General features: G+C 44.5%; 1 pseudogene; it reads left to right on the top strand.

Moving 5' to 3' along the window:
• The first annotated feature begins 1224 nt into the window (after nucleotides 1-1224).
• On the top strand, nucleotides 1225-25413 carry LOC123487874 (annotated as a pseudogene).
• The last annotated feature ends 928 nt before the right edge of the window (nucleotides 25414-26341 follow it).

The raw sequence follows: 26341 nt of genomic DNA, 5'->3' as shown, positions 1-26341 counted from the left end.
TCTATGCATAGTCACTTCACCCCTACCTACATGTACAAACCTGTATCCCCGCACATTGACTCGGTACCTGTACCCCATGTATATAGCCTCGTTATTGTTATTTTATTGTGTTACTTTTTATTTTATTTTTTACTTTAGTTTATTTTGTAAATATTTTCTGAACTCTATTTCTTGAACTGCATTGTTGGTTAAGGGCTTGTAAGTAAACATTTCACGGTAAGGTCTACACCTGTTGTATTCGGCGCATGTGACAAATATAATTTGATTTGATTTGATGACCTCACAGCGACTCCAACCATACCCATCGACACTGTAAGCAATATACTGTACTACACATTTAACTCAGCAAGCTAATTTAGTTTGTTTTTATGTGAGCGGGCCGGGCAGTAAGCTGTCTAACTGCCCAGCCCCAGCCCTAGCAAGCTCAGCAACTGGTAGTGTCTTGGACTGCCAATGTGTTGGGGTGGGTTGTGGGGGCTGGCTGTGCTGGACATTTCCAGCATGGGAGAGAGAGAAGTGGCATAGCTCAGCTGTCAGGAGGGGAGCGAGGGACCCAGCCAGGCAGCCAGCATCCAAACCAAACGGCTTCAGCTGCTAACAGCTCCTAGTGACTGCAGCAGAGTAGTTAAATATAGACCCATGCTTTAGCCTCCGTCTCCACACTGAAAGACTGGGGACAAAGGGGAGTAAATGAAAAGACCTGGATGTGTGACAAAGGACATCACGCTGCTGCACCTCTCTCTCCCCGCTGAGCAATGGCTCCTTTCAAACACAGACTGGGAACAGAACTGTGCCTCCATGATTGCCTGTCTCCCTCCTCCGCCAAGGCTTTCTCTCCTTTATTTTGTCTTTCTCGCCCTCACTCCCTTGCATTCTCTCTCTGTCATAAACACTCTCCCACTGACTCCTCAAAGAGTGTATATCTTTGGCTGACTTACAGAGAAAGAGAAAAGGGAGTGTGGTGTGTGTGTGAGAGAGAGAGAGAGAGAGAGAGAGAGAGTGTAAAGAGAGAGAGAGGAGAGTAAAGAGAGAGGGTTGAGAGGGTAGTAGGGAGAGTGAATAAGCGAGTAGAGGGAGAGAGAGAGAGAGAGAGAGAGAGAGAGAGAGAGAGAGAGAGAGAGAGAGAGAGAGAGAGAGAGAGAGAGAGAGAGAGAGAGAGAGAGAGAGAGAGAGAGAGAGAGAGAGAGAGAGAGAGAGAGAGAGAGAGAGAGAGAGAGAGAGAGAGAGAGAGAGAGAGAGAGAGAGAGAGGACTAGACCCAGCTCTCGTTGCTGTAGCGTTTCCTTCTTGACCTGGAATCCTAGAGGAGGAGAAGTGAGAGCAGAGCTCATCCATGGTGAAGGCATTCATTCTGTAGCAGGGCAGCTGAACAGGACTAGTAATAAGAAGAGCAAAAAGAAGAGGTCTTCAGAGGACATTAACATACAGAAGGGCAGACTAAGTCGCTTCTGTAGGATTACCTTCAGCACCACTCCAAACCTAACCCTGGGGACCAGAAAGAACAGGTAAGAAAGTACAGCTTTACTGTCTTCTACACAGTGTGCCTCAGTGAAAGCATGCTTCTCTCATCTCTACTCAGTGTGGGAAGTTAAACCATGTGCCCGTGCTGTGGCAGGAGCTAAGCTTATCAGCTGAAATTCTCTAGTATTATGAGTTTGAAATGCGGAGAGAGCTATTAATGTTGCTGGACTTTATCAGTGCTGTTCTGCACAGATATACTGTAGGTTACATAATAATGTGTGAAGGAACACTATTTAAATGGACTGTGTCTGCCTGCTTTGTGCAGTATGAATGGGTTCAAATCCATGCTGTCCACATACATTAAAACACATTGAGTTGATTACATGTTTTAAGAGAGTAAAGGTCTTTTGACTGTTCTCAGGAGGTAGAGTGGTCATTAGGAGTTAGACACTGGCACTGCGACAGCACACACAGGAAAGAGAGAGTCATGAATCTAATGTACCCGATAAATCACTACTTATTCCTCTGTCATTGTTATATAAAAGCAGTGTGAGAACCCCTTCTAGTGTTTTACTAGTAAGAAAAGTGTTGTGAGGACTTAGAGCTGACAGCGTAATCCAGACAAATTACGTTCTCCTGAGATATTTAGGCTGGGAGATAAGGAATATACAATCCAGATTCCTCCGTTTACATTGGGAATGGATCGTCTCCTCAAACCTTGTCTAGGGGGGTTCAACTTGTTGTGAAACAGCATAATTTCTACCTTGTTATTCATTCCTTTTAATGATGTCAAATGATTTCATTTATCACCACGCCATAAATCATAGAACATTTATGTACATTTGGTTCTCATAATAAGAGCTAATCCATTTATCAAGACATACATCACACTGTCTAGCTGAGCATATCTCACTTTTAGAGGGATTGCAGTACACTCTTAGAAAAAAGGGTTCCAAAAGGGTTCTTTGACTGTCCCCATAGGAGAACCCTTTTTGGTTCCATGTAGAACCCTTTTGAGTTCCATGTAGAACCTTATGTGGAAAGGGTTCTACATGGAACCCCCTAAGGGTTCTACCTGGAACCAAAAGGGTTATACCTGGATCCAAAAAGGGTTCATCTAAGGATTCTCATATGGGGACAGTCGAAGAACCCTTTTAGGTTCTAGATAGCACCTTTTTTTCTAGGAGTGTACAGGCATACTTTAAGTTAACTGTCATCCATCTCCTCAGCACCTATCTGTCTCTGTATTGCTCCTAATGCAGACCAGCTCGGGAAGAGAGAGGAGAGCTAACTGCTCCCACTCCAGCTGATGTGGTCCCCTAGCACTTAATAATATCATGGTAGATACAGGGAGGAGGGGAGAGAGAGAGGGATATCCGTCATTAATATTTCTGGCACTTTGTCCAGGTCAGGGATAAGGAGATCATTTCCTTATGTTAGTTTGAGTGGTTTACTTTACACATGTGAGCATTTTGTTTCCGGGGGTTACCAAAGTTCATTCACATACCTGGTAGAAACAGACGCAGTGTTAAAACTGGTCCGGCCTTTTACAATGTTTGACTTATCAGACTTCTCTATCCGACAGACCAAGCTAAGTCATTGGCTCATACAAGTGGCACAGGTGCAGAGAGGGTATTTGCTTACTCAAACTGCATCCCGCTCCACTGAGTATGCCGTCGCCTCAAAGCACCTTATGTCACAACATTTTTATGATCTTGCATCACTTACTTCTGATCAGTGAGATGATAAGGACATGGCTATAATATGAGGTAATGTAGCTCTTTCAGCAGTGGTAGACTGGGAAAGGGAACACTCCACTGTGGTGTTTATCGACCAGACTTTTCCATTGACAACATAGCACAATCGTCAATGAACAGCCAGTTGTTAATTGTGTTTTTTATAGCCTGCATAGCGATTCTGGTAGGATGTTTAGGCTACATACTGTTACTGTAGGCTACATCATGCACTTGGCTTTGAAATGTCTACAACATTGGATAGAAAGTATCCAATGTGGTAGTTATAGAGAGGGAGAGAGCGTGTGTGGTTAGGTTGATTGTATCTGCCTGGCATGTGTCCACTGTCCAGTGCACTGCCATCAGCACTCTCTGGAAAGATCTGGTAACAGAGGTCTGCTTCACGTGGTCAACTCAATGGTCCAACTCATCGCTCCTGTGACATTTAGAAGGCATGTATTTTGGGAGTGGGCCAGACTGTAGCCTATGGTGTGTTGTGGGAGTGGGGGAGGTTGGAGGAGTGACCCTGGCTCTGTCCCTGGTTGTGGCCAGACAGAGGGAGCTGGGCTGGGGCTGGTCACTATACTCCCAGTGGTCACTGTGGTGCAGCCTTCAGACCTGCTGGTGAGACTCGGCAACAGCTGTCCCCGGCACGTGTCACTCCCATTGCCCCCCATCACTATGACCCCAAGCCATGAATGTAGAGAATGTGTCCCAGACCTTCTGGGTTTTACATAGAATAATGCTTCTTACATTTACATTATTTGAAGTGTAAAGGAAAGCCACAGTGCTTCAGCAGCATACATCGAATGACCATGCAGCTGGTGGGCTTTGCTCTCTTATAAAGTTCATAGTAAACCATCTTGACATTCTCCAAATATTGTGACTAGAGAAGTCCTCTCTTTCTATGTGATATCTTAAAGGAATCTTTTGAATCCTAAGCCTTCTGTATGTCACAGATTTATCTACATAGATCGTCAGTAGCTCGGGATAGTGATGCTATTCATTGCAAATGGTTCTGGCCCTATTCCAACTGACCTTCGCCCTCTCTTCTCGCTAGAAAAAGCAGTCATTCCAAAAACTGGCTCCATATATTTGGATGGTTTTGCATATATTTTCTGACTGCACCATGATTCAGAAATAGAGTTGCCTTATCACGCTGGTTTCTGGGTTCTCAGTGTCTGCACTGGCTGACTGTTGGAGCTCTTGAGTTGGACAGACAACTCAAGTTAGGCTAAATGTGTATACAGGTAAAAAAAATTCAGCAGTGTGAATGGGTCATGTAATGTCATGTGCTGTTATGTAATGTTATGTCATGTCATGTAATTTTATGTAATGTCATGTGCATCATGCATGGACAGATCAGAGCAGACCATTGAAAATGTATGGAATTTTATTTCTGGAACACTGATGTTCAGTATGAACACTTTAGATGAAAAATGCAGAGACCACCTGGCAGGATCTGTGGAATTCTGGAGTGATCCAGTGGAATTCCATTTGAAGACTACAGAGAAATGACTGACTTTATGATTTAGTGTGTAGGCTTAGTCAGGGGCGCAACTTTGGTTTTAGAAGTGGGGGGGGGGACATAATTATTATATATTTTTTTATCCAGTACACTCCAAACAGCCTACCCGACTGCTCGGAAGCGTCCGCATCGTCCTAAAGCACACCGTTGCCTCGTTTTGTATCACATTCCAATGCTAAAACTGGGGGGGAGAAAAATGCAATTTCAGAATGTGGGGGGGACATGTCCCCCGTCCCCGTCCCCAGTGAAAGTTGCGCCCCTGGGCCTAGTGTATATGAGTGTGCTTCACCCATGTGTAATTTGCAGCCTCTATATGGTCTTTATGCAACATTCAGAACATGACCCATGCCTTGTTCCCCGCCCCCTTAGAATCTCATTTTAAACATGATATCCAATCATGTCATGTTACTCAAGGAATTTGGTGCTTGATTGGTTGGTGTCCATTTACATATTCTGTAAGCCTACTCCATGCTGCTCCCTCAATAGATCAAGTGAATTGGGTTGCTACCCAGCGCAGTAGAGTTGTAAAGATCAAATCTGTTGGCTCTTGGAGACATAGCTTCGTTCAGAGCATAAGGAGATACATGTACACATGTAGGATCTTAATTTGATCACCCTGTTTCAGGAGAACTTGTAATATGTGCAGTCTATTTGAGGTTTAAAAGGGCTTCTGAAGTTTGTAATTTCCACTTTGAAATGTCAGACTTGATTTTCCCTTATGAAAAATGTATCAACCCCTACAAAAATGTCCATCAATTATAATCCACATAATAATGCACATTTCCTGTTGCTGCAGGATTATTTTACTGCTGTAGCAAACTGGCTCAAATTAAGATCCTACATCTGTATGTGAATTGCATTGCCTTTGATAGGCCTACAGCGTACAGTATTAGGGCCTACTAGCTGCACCATCTTCATCTACTGAAGGTCCCTGTACAACTTCTGTCCCTCATGTATGTGTCTTCCTTCTGACACTGTTGGGACACTGTGGCCCTCGTGTTGAAAATACCAGTTTTTGCTAATGGTGGAAACTCATTGAACCTCATCGGCAATCAGAAGACTGTATATGGTGATGAAGAGGATACAACGAGTTGAAATCTGGGAGGGAAAATGATATTCTGCCCTAGCAGGATGACATGTCAGGCTTAAGAAATATTGATGCAGAGTATAAATAGAAGTAGATCACTAGACAAACTGCACCATGGCCAATATACATACACAGTAACCAACAGGACAGGGACCATGTCAGCAGAGACCATGTCATCTAGTATTTAGAAATTCCAAGTGAAAGAAAGTATTATGAAATTCCAAGTGAAATAAGAATATATTGTAAACAGAAATTACAAGTGTAATTTAGTGATATAATACCAATCAACTAGAAATATGTATACTGTAAGTGTATTCAGCTGTCTCAACTGACAAAAGACGCCATCACTCTTCAGTTGAACTAAATTTGCCTCTGAAACACGTCTGTTATGTAATATTTGACCCTGAAAGGTCACTGTTTGTCTGCAGAGGAATGTGTCTGCAGAAAGCTGAGACAGACCAGTTTGTAGCACTACATGGGAAAGAGGGACTTGTAAAAACAGTAATTCTAACATTTGATTCAATACTACCTCTGCCACAGTTTTGAGTCAAGGTTGATTGAAACATCCTTTTATTGAAATTCTGATATTTTCTGGTGAGGTCATGTTTTCCTTGTTAAGATGGAATAGCCTTTGGACCCCACAGTATTTGATCAGGTCTACAGGCGTGGTGCGTTGCCAAACGCCTTCATGCTGAGGCACAGTTCCCAGCCCATATTTAGTCACGTTGGGTTCATAGCGTGGCTACCCACTGGGCACAGATGTCAGTTCAACATCTATTTTTGATTTACTAAAGTCAATTCAACGTGAAATCAACCAAAAATATCACTATGACATTGGATTTAGGTTAAACGTTGGTTGAAAAAATTATGAAATTCCCTTACGTTGATGACTTTTTGCAAATCCAATCAGTTTTCCATGTTGATTCAACGTCATCACATTGAAATGACGTGGAAGCAAAGTTGATTCAGCCAGTTTTTGCCCAGTGGGTACATCAAACTCCCCCTATCAAACTATACATTTTTCTCAAGAGTTCGGAGGACCCCTGGAATCCCGACAGCTGCTGTCACTAGTGTCTCAGGGAGCAGGAGCTATCTATCTACCAAGGCTGACATCACAGGCCAAATCAGGACCATTCAGCCATGCAGTCTGGGAGGGACCTCTGGAGGAGCACTGGAAGAGGAGGTACAGGTCTCACACAAACAACAACTCTAGACAGGTCTGGGAAAGAGATCACATCCACTGGCTAAATCAGGCCTTCCAACTAAGTTTGTTTATTATACGGAATGTCCACACACCTTGTGGTTGAATTTGGATTGTATATACAGTGGGGGGAAAAAGTATTTAGTCAGCCACCAATTGTGCAAGTTCTCCCACTTAAAAGCTCAGAGAGGCCTGTAATTTTCATCGTAGGTACACATCAACTATGACAGACAAATTGAGATTATTTTTTCTCCAGAAAATCACATTGTAGGATTTTTAATGAATTTATTTGCAAATTATGGTGGAAAATAAGTATTTGGTCACCTACAAACAAGCAAGATTTCTGGCTCTCACAGACCTGTAACTTCTTCTTTAAGAGGCTCCTCTGTCCTCCACTCGTTACCTGTATTAATGGCACCTGTTTGAACTTGTTATCAGTATAAAAGACACCTGTCCACAACCTCAAACAGTCACACTCCAAATCCACTATGGCCAAGACCAAAGAGCTGTCAAAGGACACCAGAAACAAAATTGTAGACCTGCTCCAGGCTATATAAGAAAAAAAAAAATCCCACTGGCTATAGGGTGAATGCACCAATTTGTAAGTCGCTCTGGATAAGAGCGTCTGCTAAATGACGTAAATGTGCCCTTGAGCAAGGCACTTAACCCTAATTGCTCCTGTAAGTCGCTCTGGATAAGAGCGTCTGCTAAATGACTAAAATGTAAATGTAAATGTAATGTAAATGTAAGCAGCTTGGTTTGAAGAAATCAACTGTGGGAGCAATTATTAGGAAATGGAAGACATACAAGACCACTGATAATCTCCCTCGATCTGGGGCTCCACGCAAGATCTCACCCCGTGGGGTCAAAATGATCACAAGAACAGTGAGCAAAAATCCCAGAACCACACGGGGGGACCTAGTGAATGACCTGCAGAGAGCTGGGACCAAAGTAACAAACGCCTACCATCAGTAACACACTACGCCGCCAGGGACTCAAATCCTGCAGTGCCAGACGTGTCCCCCTGCTTAAGCCAGTACATGTCCAGGCCTGTCTGAAGTTTGCTATAGTGCATTTGGATGATCCAGAAGAGGATTGGGAGAATGTCATATGGTTAGATGAAACCAAAATATAACTTTTTGGTAAAAACTCAACTCGTCGTGTTTGGAGGACAAAGAATGCTGAGTTGCATCCAAAGAACACCATACCTACTGTGAAGCATGGGGGTGGAAACATCATGCTTTGGGGCAGTTTTTCTGTAAAGGGACCAGGACGACTGATCCGTGTAAAGGAAAGAATGAATGGAGCCATGTATCATGAGATTTTGAGTGAAAACCTCCTTCCATCAGCAAGGGCATTGAAGATGAAACGTGGCTGGGTCTTTCAGCATGACATTGATCCCAAACACACCGCCCGGGCAACGAAGGAGTGGCTTCGTAAGAAGCATTTCAAGGTCCTGGAGTGGCCTAGCCAGTCTCCAGATCTCAACCCCATAGAACATCTTTGGAGGGAGTTGAAAGTCCGTGTTGCCCAGCGACAGCCCCAAAACATCACTGCTCTAGAGGGAGATCTGCATGGAGGAATGGGCCAAAATACCAGCAACAGTGTGTGAAAACCTTGTGAAGACTTACAGAAAACATTTGACCTGTGTCATTGCCAACAAAGGGTATATAACAAAGTATTGAGAAACTTTTGTTATTGACCAAATACTTATTTTCCACCATAATTTGCAAATAAATTCATTAAAAATCCTACAATGTGATTTTCTGGATTTTTTTCTTCTCATTTTGTCTGTCATAGTTGTGTGTATGCATATGTGTATATATATACAGTGGGGAAAAAAAGTATTTAGTCAGCCACCAATTGTGCAAGTTCTCCCACTTAAAAAGATGAGAGAGGCCTGTAATTTTCATCATAGGTACACGTCAACTATGACAGACAAATTAAGGAAAAAAAATCCAGAAAATCACATTGTAGGATTTTTAATGAATTTATTTGCAAATTATGGTGGAAAATAAGTATTTGGTCACCGACAAACAAGCAAGATTTCTGGCTCTCACAGACCTGTAACTTCTTCTTTAAGAGGCTCCTCTGTCCTCCACTCGTTACCTGTATTAATGGCACCTGTTTGAACTTGTTATCAGTATAAAAGACACCTGTCCACAACCTCAAACAGTCACACTCCAAACTCCACTATGGCCAAGACCAAAGAGCTGTCAAAGGACACCAGAAACAAAATTGTAGACCTGCACCAGGCTGGGAAGACTGAATCTGCAATAGGTAAGCAGCTTGGTTTGAAGAAATCAACTGTGGGAGCAATTATTAGGAAATGGAAGACATACAAGACCACTGATAATCTCCCACGATCTGGGGCTCCACGCAAGATCTCACCCCCGTGGGGTCAAAATGATCACAAGAACGGTGAGCAAAAATCCCCGAAACACACAGGGGGACCTAGTGAATGACCTGCAGAGAGCTGGGACCAAAGTAACAAAGCCTACCATTAGTAACACACTACGCCGCCAGGGTCTAAAATCCTGCAGTGCCAGACGTGTCCCCCTGCTTAAGCCAGTACATGTCCAGGCCCGTCTGAAGTTTGCTCGAGTGCATTTGGATGATCCAGAAGAGGATTGGGAGAATGTCATATGAAACCAAAATAGAACTTTTTGGTAAAAAACTCAACTCGTCGTGTTTGGAGGACAAAGAATGCTGAGTTGCATCCAAAGAACACCATACCTACTGTGAAGCATTGGGGTGGAAACATCATGCTTTGGGGCTGTTTTTTCTGCAAATGGACCAGGGCGACTGATCCGTGTAAAGGAAAGAATGAATGGGACCATGTATCGTGAGATTTTGAGTGAAAACCTCCTTCCATCAGCAAGGGCATTGAAGATGAAACGTGGCTGGGTCTTTCAGCATGACAATGATCCCAAACACACCGCCCGGGCAACGAAGGAGTGGCTTCGTAAGAAGCATTTTAAGGTCCTGGAGTGGCCTAGCCAGTCTCCAGATCTCAACCCCATAGAAAATCTTTGGAGGGAGTTGAAAGTCTGTGTTGCCCAGCGACAGCCCCAAAACATCACTGCTCTAGAGGAGATCTGCATGGAGGAATGGGCCAAAATACCAGCAACAGTGTGTGAAAACCTTGTGAAGACTTACAGAAAACGTTTGACCTGTGTCATTGCCAACAAAGGGTATATAACAAAGTATTGAGAAACTTTTGTTATTGACCAAATACTTATTTTCCACCATAATTTGCAAATAAATTCATAAAAAAATCCTACAATGTGATTTTCTGAATTTTTTTTTTTCATTTGTCTGTCATAGTTGACGTGTACCTATGATGAAAATTACAGGCCTCTCTCATCTTTTTAAGTGGGGGAACTTGCACAATTGGTGGCTGACTAAATACTTATTTTCCCCACTGTATATATTTGCAAGAAGAAGAAAAAATATGGGGGATTGGAAGTGATGCAGACAATTACATTGATGGAAGTTACAATCTATCTGAAATATTAAAGCTGATCTACCCCCTAAAAAAAATATTATAATATATTATCAAAAATATTTACCATGAAAGGCATCTGTGTACTTGCTGATCATGGCTAAAGTGATAGGGCTCCTTTTTCTCCAGCATGGACCAGGAGCACGTGTGTTGGGGTCGGGGACCCTATATATACCCCGAGAGACAGCTGGCCATGACCGCCAGGATCTAGCCTGGCTATGTGGGGGTAGACATGGGGACCCAACCTTACTTTAGTCCCATGCCTTCACAGGCCCCACAGATCATTAGGCCCTCTCATGAGAGGGAGCTTGGGCGTTTGAGGCAGGCAGTCAGACAGTAACGTACTACAGATTACTTGGATTCCATGGATTTGTGGACATTCTGGTCAGGGGTACCCAGTGAGGGCTCATTGTCCATTAGCCAGCTCCCTCCACATCAGGGAAGAAGGGAATGCAACATGCAGGAATGGTATGTGAGGCTCAGAGGCCACGTGGTTTTGGAATCTCCATTTGCCCTCTTAGAATTCACTTCACTCACGACAGTTGCAAACCATTGAGCTGAAACTGAGAGTCATTTTAATAGAAAACACAAAATTGGAGGGAGCTAAGGGTATAGAGAAGGTTTTGTTATCATTACTCCTTGGTGAAATTTGAGTTTTAGATCATTATCCTGAACTGGTCTATTTGAACTGTGTCCAGTCGGCTATCTATCTAACCTCAGTTCCATGTGAATGTTGAGCTTTCACGGCTCAACTCCCAATCAGCTCATTACAATTGAATCAAAGTAATGCATGTTCCAGCTGATAGTATTACATAATACATACAGAACTGTGGGAATAAGAACCGGTTTAATTAAACTGTGCTAGAGGAAAAATAAACGTGTTCTTGGAGTTTGGAATCATAGGTGGAAGCCAAAGGAGCCAGAAGTTGGAGCTAAAGTATTTATCCAAAGTTAAATACATTTACATTTATGTCATTTAGCAGACGCTCTTATCCAGAGCGACTTACAAATTGGTGCATTCACCTTATAGCCAGTGGGATAACCACTTTACAAGGGAGAAGGTCACCGGAGATGGTCTGGAGAAGAGAGGAGGGGATAGGGTCAAGCGGGCAGGTTGTTGGGCGGCCGGCCGTCACAAGTCGCATGATTTTATCTGGAGAGAGAGGGGAGAAAGAAGTCAAAGCATAGGGTAGGGCAGTGTGAGCAGGACCAGCAGTGTCATTTGACTTAATAAACGAGGATCGGATGTCGTCAACCTTCTTTTCAAAATGGTTGACGAAGTCATCCACAGAGAGGGAGGGGGGATTCAGCAGGGAGGAGAAGGTGGCACAGAGCTTCCTAGGGTTAGAGGCAGATGCTTGGAATTTAGAGTGGTAGAAAGTGGCCTTAGCAGCAGAAACAGTTGAAGAAAATGTAGAGAGGAGGGAGTGAAAAGATGCCAGGTCTGCAGGGAGTCTAGTTTTCCTCCATTTCAGCCGGCCGGGAGGATAGGGGACATAGAGAGTCAAAGGATGCAGAAAGGGAGGAGAGGAGGGTTGAGGAGGCAGAATCAGGAGATTGGAGGGAGAAGGATTGAGCAGAGGGAAGAGATGATAGGATGGAAGAGGAGAGAGTAGCGGGAGAGAGAGAGCGAAGGTTGCGACGGCGCATTACCATCTGAGTAGGGGCAGAGTGAGTAGTGTTGGAGGAGAGCGAGAGAGAAAAGGATACAAAGTAGTGGTCGGAGACATGGAGGGGAGTTGCAGTGAGATTAGTAGAAGAACAGCATCTAGTAAAGATGAGGTCAAGCGTATTGCCTGCCTTGTGAGTAGGGGGGGATGGTGAGAGGGTGAGGTCAAAAGTGGAGAGGAGTGGAAAGAAGGAGGCAGAGAGAAATGAGTCAAAGGTAGACGTAGGGAGGTTGAAGTTCCCCAGAACTGTGAGGGGTGAGCCATCCTCAGGAAAGGAACTTATCAAGGCGTCAAGGTCATTGATGAACTCTCCAGGGGAACCTGGAGGGCGATAGATGACAAGGATATTAAGCTTAAATGGGCTAGTGACTGTGACAGCATGGAATTCAAATGAGGAGATAGACAGATGGGTCAGGGGAAAAATAGAGAATGTCCATTTGGGAGAGATTAGGATTCCTGTGCCACCACCCCGCTGACCAGATGCTCTCGGGGTATGCGAGAACACATGGTCAGACGAGGAGAGAGCAGTAGGAGTAGCAGTGTTTTCAGTGGTAATCCATGTTTCCGTCAGCGCCAAGAAGTCGAGGGACTGGAGGGTAGCATAGGCTGAGATGAACTCTGCCTTGTTGGCAGCAGAACGGCAGTTCCAGAGGCTGCCTGAGACCTGGAACTCCACGTGGGTGGTGCGTGCAGGGACCACCAGGTTAGAGAGGTAGCAGCCACGCGGTGTGAGGCGTTTGTATAGCCTGTGCGGAGAGGAGAGAACAGGAATAGACAGAGAGCATAGTTGACAGGCTGCAGAAAATGGCTACAATAATGCAAAGGAGATCGGAATGAAATGAACTAAACATCTGGGAAAGGAGAGAGCGGGGCCTCCCTCACCACAACACCCAAATATAACTCTCCCAACTTCCACCTCAGAAACTATAATTGTTGTAAACTACAGCGGTTCAATGTTTTCTAGGAATAGACTAACTTAGTTTATTCAGCTAGCTAACTAGGTACAGTATTCTTCTGTGAAAATCGTCCAGGGCACCTAGTCATAAGACGCCACAGCCAGCTAGCATGCCGGACTCCAACAACACGGTTTAGCACCAATACTCGGCCACAACAAACCACCAGTGTGTCAACACGCCAAGCAGATCGTTCGTGTCCGTGTCTAACGTTGTGGGTTAGTCCCGACAGCTTGAGCGAGTCCGTCGTCAACTTATTCAGCCAGTTAGTTAGCTAGAATAGTTAGCATACTAGCTAGCCATTGCTTTCAGACAAAGAAGAAACCCCTCCTTTCACGGCACGAACACACAGAGAGAGCAAAACTAACGTTAACTAGTCACCCATGTCCCGAATTCCTTGAACGACTCTAGCTACCAATATGTAAAAATAAAACACAAATGTAGGTTATGACTTACCCCTAGCAGCTACTGTTAGCTGGCCAAGTGCAAAGCTAGCCACTGAATTGACTCAGCCAGTACGCGTCTGTTCGCTAGGTCGTTCCAGCTATTGTTTACTAGTTGCTCTCCAGGTAGCAACAAGCTAGCTAAATTTCAAGCACAGTAGCCACTTACTACCTAACGTTAACGGTTCAGACAATGAGGTTAGAAAACAGCTGAATGGTAGGCAATTATTGTATGTAATTATTGTAGGCAGCCAGCTGGCGTAAATACAGGCACTCTCAGGCGTGAAACAACTATACCGTTGCTAATAGTTGCCAGTAGCTACCCGCTAGGTAGTGGGTTAGCCAGCTAGCTTCGTGCTTCACCGGGCTCAGCCGAATACAATACTAACCTACAATAATTACATACAACAACCCACGATAACTACCTACAATACCTAACTACAATACCTAACTACAATCTAAATACATAGTTTAAGCCTTACTCGACAAAGCCCAAACTATGTATAAAGCTAAGCTTACCCGACGACCTCACCCGACAACCTCCTCCAGCTGAAATGGAGGATAAAGCCCAAAGTGAGTAGGGAGAAGTGATACTGTACTCTACAGAGCTGTTGCATAGTTACATATTGGAAGTATGCATGTACTTCAATAACAAATGCAAGTATTACAATGAAAGTACTTAAGTGCATGTCCTGAGCAAGAATTTTTATCATAGGTACACTTCAACTGTGAGAGACGGAATCTAAAACAAAAATCCAGAATATCACATTGTATGATTTTTAAGTAATTAATTTGCATTTTATTGCATGACATAAGTATTTGATACATCAGAAAAGCAGAACTTAATATTTGGTACAGAAACCTTTGTTTGCAATTACAGAGATCATACGTTTCCTGTATGTCTTGACCAGGTTTGCACTCACTGCAGCAGGGATTTTGGCACACTCCTCCATACAGACCTTCTCCAGATCCTTCAGGTTTAGGCGCTGTCGCTGGGCAATATGGACTTTCAGCTCCCTCCAAAGATGTTCTATTGGGTTCAGGTCTGGAGACTGGCTAGGCCACTCCAGGACCTTGAGATGCTTCTTACGGAGCCACTCCTTAGTTGCCCTGGCTGTGTGTTTTGGGTCGTTGTCATGCTCTGATTTTCTGGATTTTTGTTTTAGATTCCGTCTCTCACAGTTGAAGTGTACCTATGATAAAAATTACAGACCTCTACATGCTTTGTAAGTAGGAAAACCTGCAAAATCGGCAGTGTATCAAATACTTGTTCTCCCCACTGTAGGTGCTTTCAAGATATGGTCTACATCGATTGTGTCTGATTCCTCTCTGACCTCTTACACCCTCTCTTAACCTACCTTTTAAACCAGACAAAGACCACATAAACGTGTGGTCAGTTGAGAGCCAGTGGATTGGTCACTGTGTTATTCTTACCGCAGTAGTTTACAGTAATACTCAGTAAAAGCCTATTGATCCAAAGACTGTGGTGAGCAGTGGTGTAAAAATACTTGAAGGTACTACTTAAGTAGTTTTTCTGGGGTATCTGTACTGACTTTACTATTTATATTTTTGACTACTTTTACTTTTACTTCACTGCAGTACATTCCTAAATAAAATAATATACTTTTTACTACATACATTTTCCCTGACACCCAAAAGTACTTTGTACATTTTGAATGCTTAGCAGGACAGGAAAACGGTCCAATTCACACACAAGAGGGCATCCCTGGTCATCCCTACTGCCTTTGATCTGGCAGACTCACTAAACACACATTCTTGGTTTGTAAATGATTTCTGAGTGTTGGAGTGTGCCCCTGGCTACTTTCAGTTTTACTTGAGATACACAGCTCCTCAACAACACTAGAAACACACACACACAAAAATTGCGATCAGCGGTTGTGGTGCGAATATGAGTGGCAGCAGAAAATGAAGTTGGCCTACAGTAGTGTATCCATCTCTGTGTGTGGAGTCAGCCCAGAAGCTAATAATATGCTGGTTGGGGGGTGAGGTGGTGTGGTTTGGCGCCCCCCCCCCCCGTCGGAATCTAATCCTTTGCTGGAGTCACATACAGTACAGTACTGTAGATGTTACATCATCAAGGCACAGAGTGTGACCTTGGTACCCCTTTATGCTTGGCTGCACCTCTCCTGGCAGGGTTGCGGAGTGGCATAGCAGTGGGTACTGGGTAGTTTACTGTGCTAGAGAAAATCCCTTCAGTTTGACTCAATGTGATGTTATTATACTGTAATGTACTACAGGGCATGGAAAGCAGTCTGAGTAGCCCAATTCAACACTTGAGATGGTTTTTCTTCTGTCTTATTTTGGAAGAGTTTTAACCAGCAATCTTTTCTTTCAACCCTTTCTTGCACCTGGACCTTTTTCCAGGAAACATTTGAGATTAGGGTAGATTAGTTTCAGACGCCATTAAGTAATTCTGATCAGTAAGAGCTCTGCAGAGTCAAACCGCTACTAAAGAGGAAGATAAACATTGTCCCTGAGCAGTGAGCTGAAACCTCCAGTGAACCGCTGTCAGATCCCTGTATCTCACACATACATACAGTACAGTCATTGTTGCAGGTCTGCTTTGCTCCCGCTCTCATAGCTTTCCTATTGAACATCTTGTTTTCATCGAGGTTAGAATGAGTTACTGTTCTTTATTGATGTTCACAGTCCCAGTGTTGTGCTGTTCTGGCTACGGATTGCATTGTTTCAACGGTCCCAAGGAGGTGGGTCACACACCTAATTTAACCTCTAACTGATCTCAGAACAGAGAGAGCGGTGGAGTTGTGTAGGGGAGAGAGAATGTGTGACATAGTTCTGTGAGATCACTCAGCTCAGCACGGCTCAGAGCACGAGTCAGGGGTCGTGTGACATCACCTGGAAGGTGCAGGGGAATTGTTCCTTATCTGTCAGTAATGATACAAGTACTGATGTCATACTGTACCAGAACAGGATCACAGAGAGAACACTCACTCACTGTCAGGGACCTGTAGTTGTTCCATTAATCACAACTCCTTCAGGGGCCTGTAGTTGTTCCATTAATCACAACACCTTCAGGGAGGAGGAGAGAGGCTGTAAGATCAAACCTCTATGAAGTTTAACACATACAGTGCATGCACGCACACGAATGCATTGATTACCTATATTAGCCATACTCAATAGGTGGACGGTGGTCCGGACCTGGACCCAGAACGGGGTCAATAAGGACCGTGGGTCCCGACCAAAATAAGTAAATATATATACACTGAGTACACCAAACAGAGTATACCCCCCCACACACACACACCCCTTTTGCCCTCAGAACAGCCTCAATTCGTCGGGGCATGGTGTCCAAAGCGTTCCACAGGGATGCTGGCCCATGTTGACTCCAATGCTTCCCACAGTTGTGTCAAGTTGGCTGGATGACCTTTGGGTGGTGGACGATTCTTAATACACACGGGAAACTGTTGAGCATGAAAAACCCAGCAGCGTTGCAGTTCTTGACACAAACCGGTGTGCCTGGCACCTACTACCATACCCCGTTCAAAGGTATTTAAATCTTTTGTCTTGCCCATTCACCCTCTGAATGGCACACATACACAATCAATTGTCTCAAGGCTTAAAAATCCTTCTTTAACCTGTCGCCTCCCCTTCATCTACACTGATTTAAGTGGATTTAACAAGTAACATCAATAAGGGATCATAGCTTTCACTTGGTCAGTCTGTGTCATGGAAAGAGCAGGTGTTCTTAATGTTTGATATACTCAGTATGTGTGTGTATATATATATATATACACACACAGTGAGGGAAAAAAAGTATTTGATCCCCTGCTGATTTTGTATGTTTGCCCACTGACAAAGACATGATCACCCTATAATTTTAATGGTAGGTTTATTTGAACAGTGAGAGACAGAATAACAACAAAAAAATCCAGAAAAACGCATGTCAAAAATGTTATAAATTGATTTGCATTTTAATGAGGGAAATAAGTATTTGACCCCTCTGCAAAACATGACTTAGTACTTGGTGGCAAAACCCTTGTTGGCAATCACAGAGGTCTGTCACGAACGTTGAGAGACGGGTCAGACCAAGGTGCAGCGTGGTATGCGTACATGTTTATTAATACGAATAAACACTTGACAAAATAACAAAACGTGAAGCTCAAACAGTGGCTACAACACAACAAGCCAAACGTGAGTCAAGATCCCACAACTAAGGTAGGCCAGACTACCTAAGTATGATCCCCAATCAGAGACAACGAGCAACAGCTGCCTCTGTTTGGGAATCACACCCGGCCAAACATAGAAATACCAACCTAGATCTACAACATAGAAATACAATAACATAGATCTCAACAGAAACTCACACCCTGACCCAACCAACAAGAGTTCTCTAGATCAGGGCGTGACAGTACCCCGCCCCAAAGGTGCGTACTCCGGCCGCACCAACCTGACTCATTAGGGGAGGGTCCGGGTGGGCATTCAGCCTCGGAGGAGGCTCCGGCTCCTGGCGTTACGACCTCTCCCTCTCTGCCTCCCCGTTGCACCCGTGGTCTGGTCTGGACCTCGGCGCGATGCTTCCCCTCTCCTTCCTCCCACGATGCACCAAGCCCTGTCTGGACCCTGGTGTGGGAGGCCCCAACCCTGGAGAGGGGCTGACTTCTGGGTCTGGAGTGGAGCCGCTGACCGGAGCTGAACTGGACCCCGGTGGAGCGGACTGCCCTGGCTCCAGAGTGGAACCGCTGACCGGAGCTGGACTTGGCACCGGTGGAGCGGACTGCTCTGGTTCCGGAGTGGAGCCGCTGACCGGAGCTGGACTGGGCACCGGTGGAGCGGACTGCTCTGGCTCCGGAATGGAGCCGCTGACCGGAGCTGGACTTAGCACCGGTGGAGCAGACTGTTCTGGCTCCAGAGTGGAGCCGCTGATCGGAGCTAGACTGGGCACCGGTGGAGCGGACTACTCTGCCTCCGGAGTGGAGCCGCTGACCGGAGCTGAACTGGACCCCGGTGGAGCGGACTGCTCTGGCTCCGGAGTGGAACCGCTGACCGGGCTGGATGCCCATTTTCACACGGCACGTGCGTGGCGCTAGCACAGGACGCACTGGACTGTGCAGGCGCACTGGCGACACAGTGCGTATCTCCGCATAACACAGAGCCTGCACGGTCACACGCTTCTTAGCGTGAATACGGGGAGTTGGCTCTGCTCTGAACCCTGGCTCCACCAACCACCCCGTGTGCCCCCCCAAAACATTTTCTTGGGGCTGCTTCTCTGGCTTTCTTCATGACCAAGTCCTTTTAAGTCGCCGTTTCTCCTCTCCTACCCGAGCTTCTTCACTCGCCCAGGGTCCTTTATCGGCTACACTCTCCTTCATTGCCTCTCGATAACGGACGGCCTCCTCCTCAGTAATTCTCCCCCAACCGAGGAGGACATCTACTACGGTTACCTCCTGTTGAGTCCCAGTCGTTTGCTCCTTCTGGGTACGCTGCTTGGTCCTTGTTTGGTGGGATCTTCTGTCACGAACGTTAAGAGACGGGTCAGACCAAGGTACAGCGTGGTATGCGTACATGTTTATTAATACGAATAAACACTTGACAAAATAACAAAACAAAGAAACGTGAAGTTCAAACAGTGGCTACAACACAACAAGCCAAATGCGAGACAAGATCCCACAACTAAGGTAGGCAACTGTAAGTCGCTCTGGATAAGAGCGTCTGCTAAATGACTAAAATGTAAATGTAAAAAATGCAACCAGGCTACCTAAGTATGATCCCCAATCAGAGACAACGAGCTACAGCTGCCTCTGATTGGGAATCACACCCGGCCAAACATAGAAATACCAACCTAGATCTACAATATAGAAATACAATAACATAGATCTCAACCGAAACTCACACCCTGACCAAACCAACAAGAGTTCTCTAGATCAGGGCGTGACAAGGTCAGACGTTTCTTGTAGTTGGCCACCAGGTTTGCACACATCTCAGGAGGGATTTTGTTCCACTCCTCTTTGCAGATCTTCTCCAAGTCATTAAGGTTTCGAGGCTGACGTTTGGCAACTCGAACCTTCAGCTCCCTCCACAGATTTTCTATGGGATTAAGGTCTGGAAACTGGCTAGGCCACTCCAGGACCTTAATGTGCTTCTTCTTGAGCCACTCCTTTGTTGCCTCGACCGTGTGTTTTGGGTCATTGTCATGCTGGAATACCCATCCACGACCCATTTTCAATGCCCTGGCTGAGGGAAGGAGGTTCTCACCCAAGAGTTGACGGTACATGGCCCCGTCCATCGTCCCTTTGATGCGTGAAGTTGTCCTGTCCCCTTAGCAGAAAAACACCCCCAAAGCATAATGTTTCCACCTCCATGTTTGACGGTGGGGATGGTGTTCTTGGGGTCATAGGCAGCATACCTCCTCCTCCAAACACGGCGAGTTGAGTTGATGCCAAAGAGCTCGATTTGGTCTCATCTGACCACAACACTTTCACCCAGTTCTCCTCTGAATCATTCAGATGTTCATTGGCAAACTTCAGACGGCCCCTGTATATGTGCTTTCTTGAGCAGGGGGACCTTGCGGGCGCTGCAGGATTTCAGTCCTTCACGGCGTAGTGTGTTACCAATTGTTTTCTTGGTGACTATGGTCCCAGCTGCCTTGAGATCATTGACAAGATCCTCCCGTGTAGTTCTGGGCTGACTCCTCACCGTTCTCATGATCATTGCAACTCCACAAGGTGAGATCTTGCATGGAGCCCCAGGCCGAGGGAGATTGACAGTTCTTTTGTGTTTCTTCCATTTGCGAATAATCGCACAGACTGTTGTCACCTTCTCACCAAGCTGCTTGGCGATGGTCTTGTAGCCCATTCCAGCCTTGTGTAGGTCTACAATCTTGTCCCTGACATCCTTGGAGAGCTCTTAGGTCTTGGCCATGGTGGAGAGTTTGGAATCTGATTGATTGCTTCTGTGGACAGGTGTCTTTTCTACAGGTAACAAACTGAGATTAGGAGCACTCCCTTTAAGAGTGTGCTCCTAATCTCAGCTCGTTACCTGTATAAAAGTACCTGGGAGCCAGAAATCTTTCTGATTGAGAGGGGGTCAAATACTTATTTCCCTCATTAAAATGCAAATCAATTTATAACATTTTTGATATGCGTTTATCTGGATTTTTTTGTTGTTATTCTGTCTCTCACTGTTCAAATAAACCTACCATTACAATTATAGACTGATCATTTCTTTGTCAGTGGGCAAACGTACAAAATCAGCAGGGGATCAAATACTTTTTTCCCTCACTGTATATATTATAATAATAATAATAATAATAATAATAATAATAATAATAATAATTTTAAGAACTTAGTCCAGATTTCAATTTAATGTGGTTGAGAGTTGTAATAGTAGAATACACAAAGTGTAATTTCGAAATTTAGTAGTGCATGGGCAGTAGTGCAGAAGCATACAGTGGGGGAAAAAAGTATTTAGTCAGCCACCAATTGTGCAAGTTCTCCCACTTAAAAAGATGAGAGAGGCCTGTAATTTTCATCATAGGTACATGTCAACTATGACAGACAAATTGAGAAAAAAAATCCAGAAAATCACATTGTAGGATTTTTTATGAATTTATTTGCAAATTATGGTGGAAAATAAGTATTTGGTCACCTACAAACAAGCAAGATTTCTGGCTCTCACAGACCTGTAACTTCTTCTTTAAGAGGCTCCTCTGTCCTCCACTCGTTACCTGTATTAATGGCACCTGTTTGAACTTGTTATCAGTATAAAAGACACCTGTCCACAACCTCAAACAGTCACACTCCAAACTCCACTATGGCCAAGACCAAAGAGCTGTTAAAGGACACCAGAAACAAAATTGTAGACCTGCACGAGCTGGGAAGACTGAATCTGCAATAGGTAAGCAGCTTGGTTTGAAGAAATCAACTGTGGGAGCAATTATTAGAAAATGGAAGACATACAAGACCACTGATAATCTCCTCGATCTGGGGGCTCCATGCAAGATCTCACCCCGTGGGGTCAAAATGATCACAAGAACGGTGAGCAAAAATCCCAGAACCACACAGGGGGACCTAGTGAATGACCTGCAGAGAGCTGGGACCAAAGTAACAAAGCCTACCATCAGTAACACACTACGCCGCTAGGGACTCAAATCCTGCAGTGCCAGACGTGTCCCCCTGCTTAAGCCAGTACATGTCCAGGCCCGTCTGAAGTTTGCTAGAGTGCATTTGGATGATCCAGAAGAGGATTGGGAGAATGTCATATGGTCAGATGAAACCAAAATAGAACTTTTTGGTAAAAACTCAACTCGTCGTGTTTGGAGGACAAAGAATGCTGAGTTGCATCCAAAGAACACCATACCTACTGTGAAGCATGGGGGTGGAAACATCATGCTTTGGGGCTGTTTTTTCTGCAAAGGGACCAGGACGACTGATCCGTGTAAAGGAAAGAATGAATGGGGCCATGTATCGTGAGATTTTGAGTGAAAACCCTCCTTCCATCAGCAAGGGCATTGAAGATGAAACGTGGCTGGGTCTTTCAGCATGACAATGATCCCAAACACACCGCCCGGGCAACGAAGGAGTGGCTTAAGAAGCATTTCAAGGTCCTGGAGTGGCCTAGCCAGTCTCCAGATCTCAACCCCATAGAACATCTTTGGAGGGGAGTTGAAAGTCTGTGTTGCCCAGCGACAGCCCCAAAACATCACTGCTCTAGAGGAGATCTGCATGGAGGAATGGGCCAAAATACCAGCAACAGTGTGTGAAAACCTTGTGAAGACTTACAGAAAACGTTTGACCTGTGTCATTGCCAACAAAGGGTATATAACAAAGTATTGAGAAACTTTTTGTTATTGACCAAATACTTATTTTCCACCATAATTTGCAATAAATTCATTAAAATCCTACAATGTGATTTTCTTGATTTTTTTCCCCTCATTTTGTCTGTCCATAGTTGACGTGTACCTATGATGAAAATTACAGGCCTCTCTCATCTTTTAAGTGGGAGAACTTGCACATTTGGTGGCTGACTAAATACTTTTTTCCCCCACTGTAAATATCATACCCCCCAAAAATGCTAACCTCCCCTGTTATTGTAATGGTGAGAGGTTTGCATGTCTTGGGGGTATGATATTTGTGCATCTGTAACTTTTTCAGATGCACACATAAAACATGGCAAAATGTGTTGAATTGCAGGAAATTAGCTTTAAAACTGGAAAATATTATTTCCGCCAACAGGAGGGGTGTGAACAGTTTCGGGTGGCATGGGTCGCGAGGTGGGGGTTTGTTACTACGCCGATAAAGACAATATCCATCTGGACCTTTGCCTTTGACCGTAGGAAATTTGTGTGACCGGACCTCATGTAGTAGTTGAGTTCCCCTGACCTACATTGTGTGCAGTGAACTTGACCCCAACGGACACAGGATGACTCAATAGTACATGAATGCAATATAACTCTTAAAGATGACCCTCCTGGTCTTACTGCATAATATGCTGCATACAGACCATCATAGTTTAAACCCTGTATTTATTTTTGAGTTGGATCCCAGATTGTGTACAGATTAGCATGACAAACAAGCCAAACACCCAGGGGTGCTGCAAATGTTCCAGCGTCCTCCCATCCAACGTGTCACCACCCAGCATGAGATACTCTGTGAAAGAACAGGACATGTCAGAAACACTTGTCAGGAACACACACACACACACACACACACACACACACACACACACACACACACACACACACACACACACACACACACACACACACACACACACACACACACACACACTACACACACACACACACTACACACATACACACACTCCACTAACACATACACACACTGTTGAGTGATTTTGTATGTTGAATATTTGGCTGAGCTCAGATAGAATAGAGAAATGACAGATGCAGGACATGCTGCCATGGAGCGCTCTTATAGTTGACCTTACACCTGATAATATTATACACTTCCGCATGTAGTTCTAATTTAGTCTGTGTGTCTCCTGTCATTGAATAGAAGTGGGTCAGAAAGGCACAGGAAGGGGATGAGGGAGGAGGGGTATGAAGATGGGTTTTCAAGGCCAAGGCCATAAAACCGACTGTAAGTGATGTGTCTACAGTAGTGTCCAGGATGTTTATTTTCATTCTCCCCCCTTCTCTCTCTCTCTCTCTCTCTCTCTCTCTCTCTCTCTCTGTCTATCTCTGTCTCTCTTTCTCTCTCTTTCTCTCTCTCTCTCTCTCTCTCTCTCTCTCTCTCTCTCTCACACACACTCATGATCTCTTTCTCACTTTTCACATGCTTTCGATTGATGTTTGTACAGATTCTGTTGACATTAAGTATATTGATTTAGTTGACAATTTCCTTCACTTTTATTTATTGCTGCACAGGTAGAGAAGAGCACAATATTAAAATATGATTCCCTCTGTTATTTTTCTCTGACCAGGTAGAGTATGAGGTCCAAGAGCAGTGGGGTGGAGAGCCCAGCCAATGGGGTACTCGGGGTCCCCCAGGCAACGCATGACATTAACCAGGAAGAGGAAGTAAATCTGCATACACCCATAAAGAGTCTGAAGGTCAAAGTTCAACCAAACAATGAGGAGTTGGTGGAGGAGGTGGTGGTGGTCTCTGACATAGAGAAGTCAACAGAGGACAGCTCAGGGACTAGTGACCAAAGACTGGGAATCATGAACCTTACTAAAGAGGACCTTCTGAGGCTGCTAGGGGTCATGGAAGGTGAGGTTCAGGTGAGTCTGACTCATATTGATAAACTACCTATGCTCACATTGTACATAGCTTGACAGTTAACTGTGGGGTGAACCATTAATCTTGTCTGCTGGGATGTTGTTTACTTGTATTATCCACTAGGTGGAACCGATTGCCATGCTTAATTGTAAACCCTCACAATATTTTTGTCCAAAATGACATTCATTGTGAATTGCTCTATACTACACCTCCCTCTAGTGGCTGATGTTGGTACTAACACACATTACATAACATCACAGAAAACCTGTCTTACTGCTGTTTTGTAACATGGTAACTAATTATGGACTTGTAAGAGTAGTCCCTTGGTGCCCTAAACGAGATTCTTATAAACAATAAATTGCTAGGTTTTTTTCAGATTACTAAGAGAGTGTGTTTTTTGTGTGTGTAACCCACAGGCGAGGGATGATGTTATCTGTGTGCTGAAGACTGAGAAGACACGTCCGGAGGCTCTGAAGTCCCACTATGGTTCTGCAGCTCCTACCACAGCCCTCCAGGCCCTACAGAGAGACAGCCTTCTCACCAACACACAGACAGACATTGACAATGTCTACCAGAGACCAATGGCTGAGGTTGGTCACCTACAGTACTGACAGATACTTATTACCTTAGAAAGTGACTGTAGTATTCTTGTTATTTTTCAAATGAAATGTTATTTGTCATGTACACAGTTTACAACAGGTATAAAAGGTTCAGTGAAATGCTTACACGCTTACAGTAGCTCCCTTCAACAATTTGCAGTACAATGTAATTTACAGACAAATCTGATTTCAAATGTTGGAAGATCATTAGTTTGACACATTTTGGACACCAGTTTTGTTTACAATAAGGATGCATAGATCAACAAGACAGATGCAGTAGTTGACTGAATAGTCACAGTTACAGTCTAATGATTCTTCTGTGTTGTGTGTTCCTCAGCTGGACCGTCTGCAGGACAAACACAAGGACACGTACGGCGCATGCTGGAACAGCTTCTATTGGCTGAGAAGTGTCACCGCCGCACCGTGCGAGCTTGACAGCGAGAAGCGCAAACACGCTGACTACATGAACAAGAGTGACGACTTCACTAACCTATTGGAGCAGGAGAGAGAGAGGTAAGATGATGAGGGGGAGGAAGAGAGAGAGGTCAGAGGATGAGGGGGAGGAAGAGAGAGAGGTCAGAGGATGAGGGGGAGGAAGAGAGAGAGGTCAGAGGATGAGGGGGGAGGATGAGGGTGGGAGGAAGAGGAGGATGAGGGGGAGGGAGAAAGAGGTCAGAGGATGAGGGGGCAGGAAGAGGGAGAGAGAGAGAGAGAGATACTAGACATAACATAGTAAACATAAATCTGGAACACTCAAATTAGTATGATATGTTACGTTTGGTATAGTTACAGAAGACAGAAGGTTACTTATGGCAAAAAAATGAAAGAAGGGTCTTTGGTCGGGGTGGATGGGTAGACGCAAAATGCAAATGTCTAGGCAACCAAAATGTTGCGTGCGTTTGCACCTCATGGCGACAACTTAGCACTTTGCGTAGCAACTATTTGCTACTTTGCAACTACTTAGCATGTTAAAGCTGAGGCAAACTCCTAGCCTTAACCCTTCAACCCAACTCTCAACATTAACCCCAACTCAACCCCAAACTTAACCCCCCAACCCCTAGCCTAGCTAGTAGTTAAAGCCACCTGAAGCTAACATTAGCGTTAGCCACTCTAGCCACCTAGCTAACACTTAGCCACAACTAAAATTGGAAATTGTAACATATCATACCATATGTTTTGGTAAATTGTCTATATATTGAACCAATCTGCAATTTGTAACATATCATAGGAACTGTAATTGGGCAATATATCAGCATGAATTACCGATCACTGCACCTGTACACAGCTCCATCTGAAATTAGCCCACCCAACCACCTCCTATCCTCATATTGTTATTTATTTTGTCGTGCATTTGCACTGCGTATTCATATTTGCACATCATCTCTTGTGAACACCTATCATTCCAGTGTTAATACTAAATTGTAATTATTTTGGACTATGG

Source organism: Coregonus clupeaformis, unplaced genomic scaffold (assembly GCF_020615455.1).
Source record: "Coregonus clupeaformis isolate EN_2021a unplaced genomic scaffold, ASM2061545v1 scaf1849, whole genome shotgun sequence".
Taxonomy (NCBI): domain Eukaryota; kingdom Metazoa; phylum Chordata; class Actinopteri; order Salmoniformes; family Salmonidae; genus Coregonus; species Coregonus clupeaformis.
This window is presented reverse-complemented; position numbering and strand designations above follow the sequence as displayed.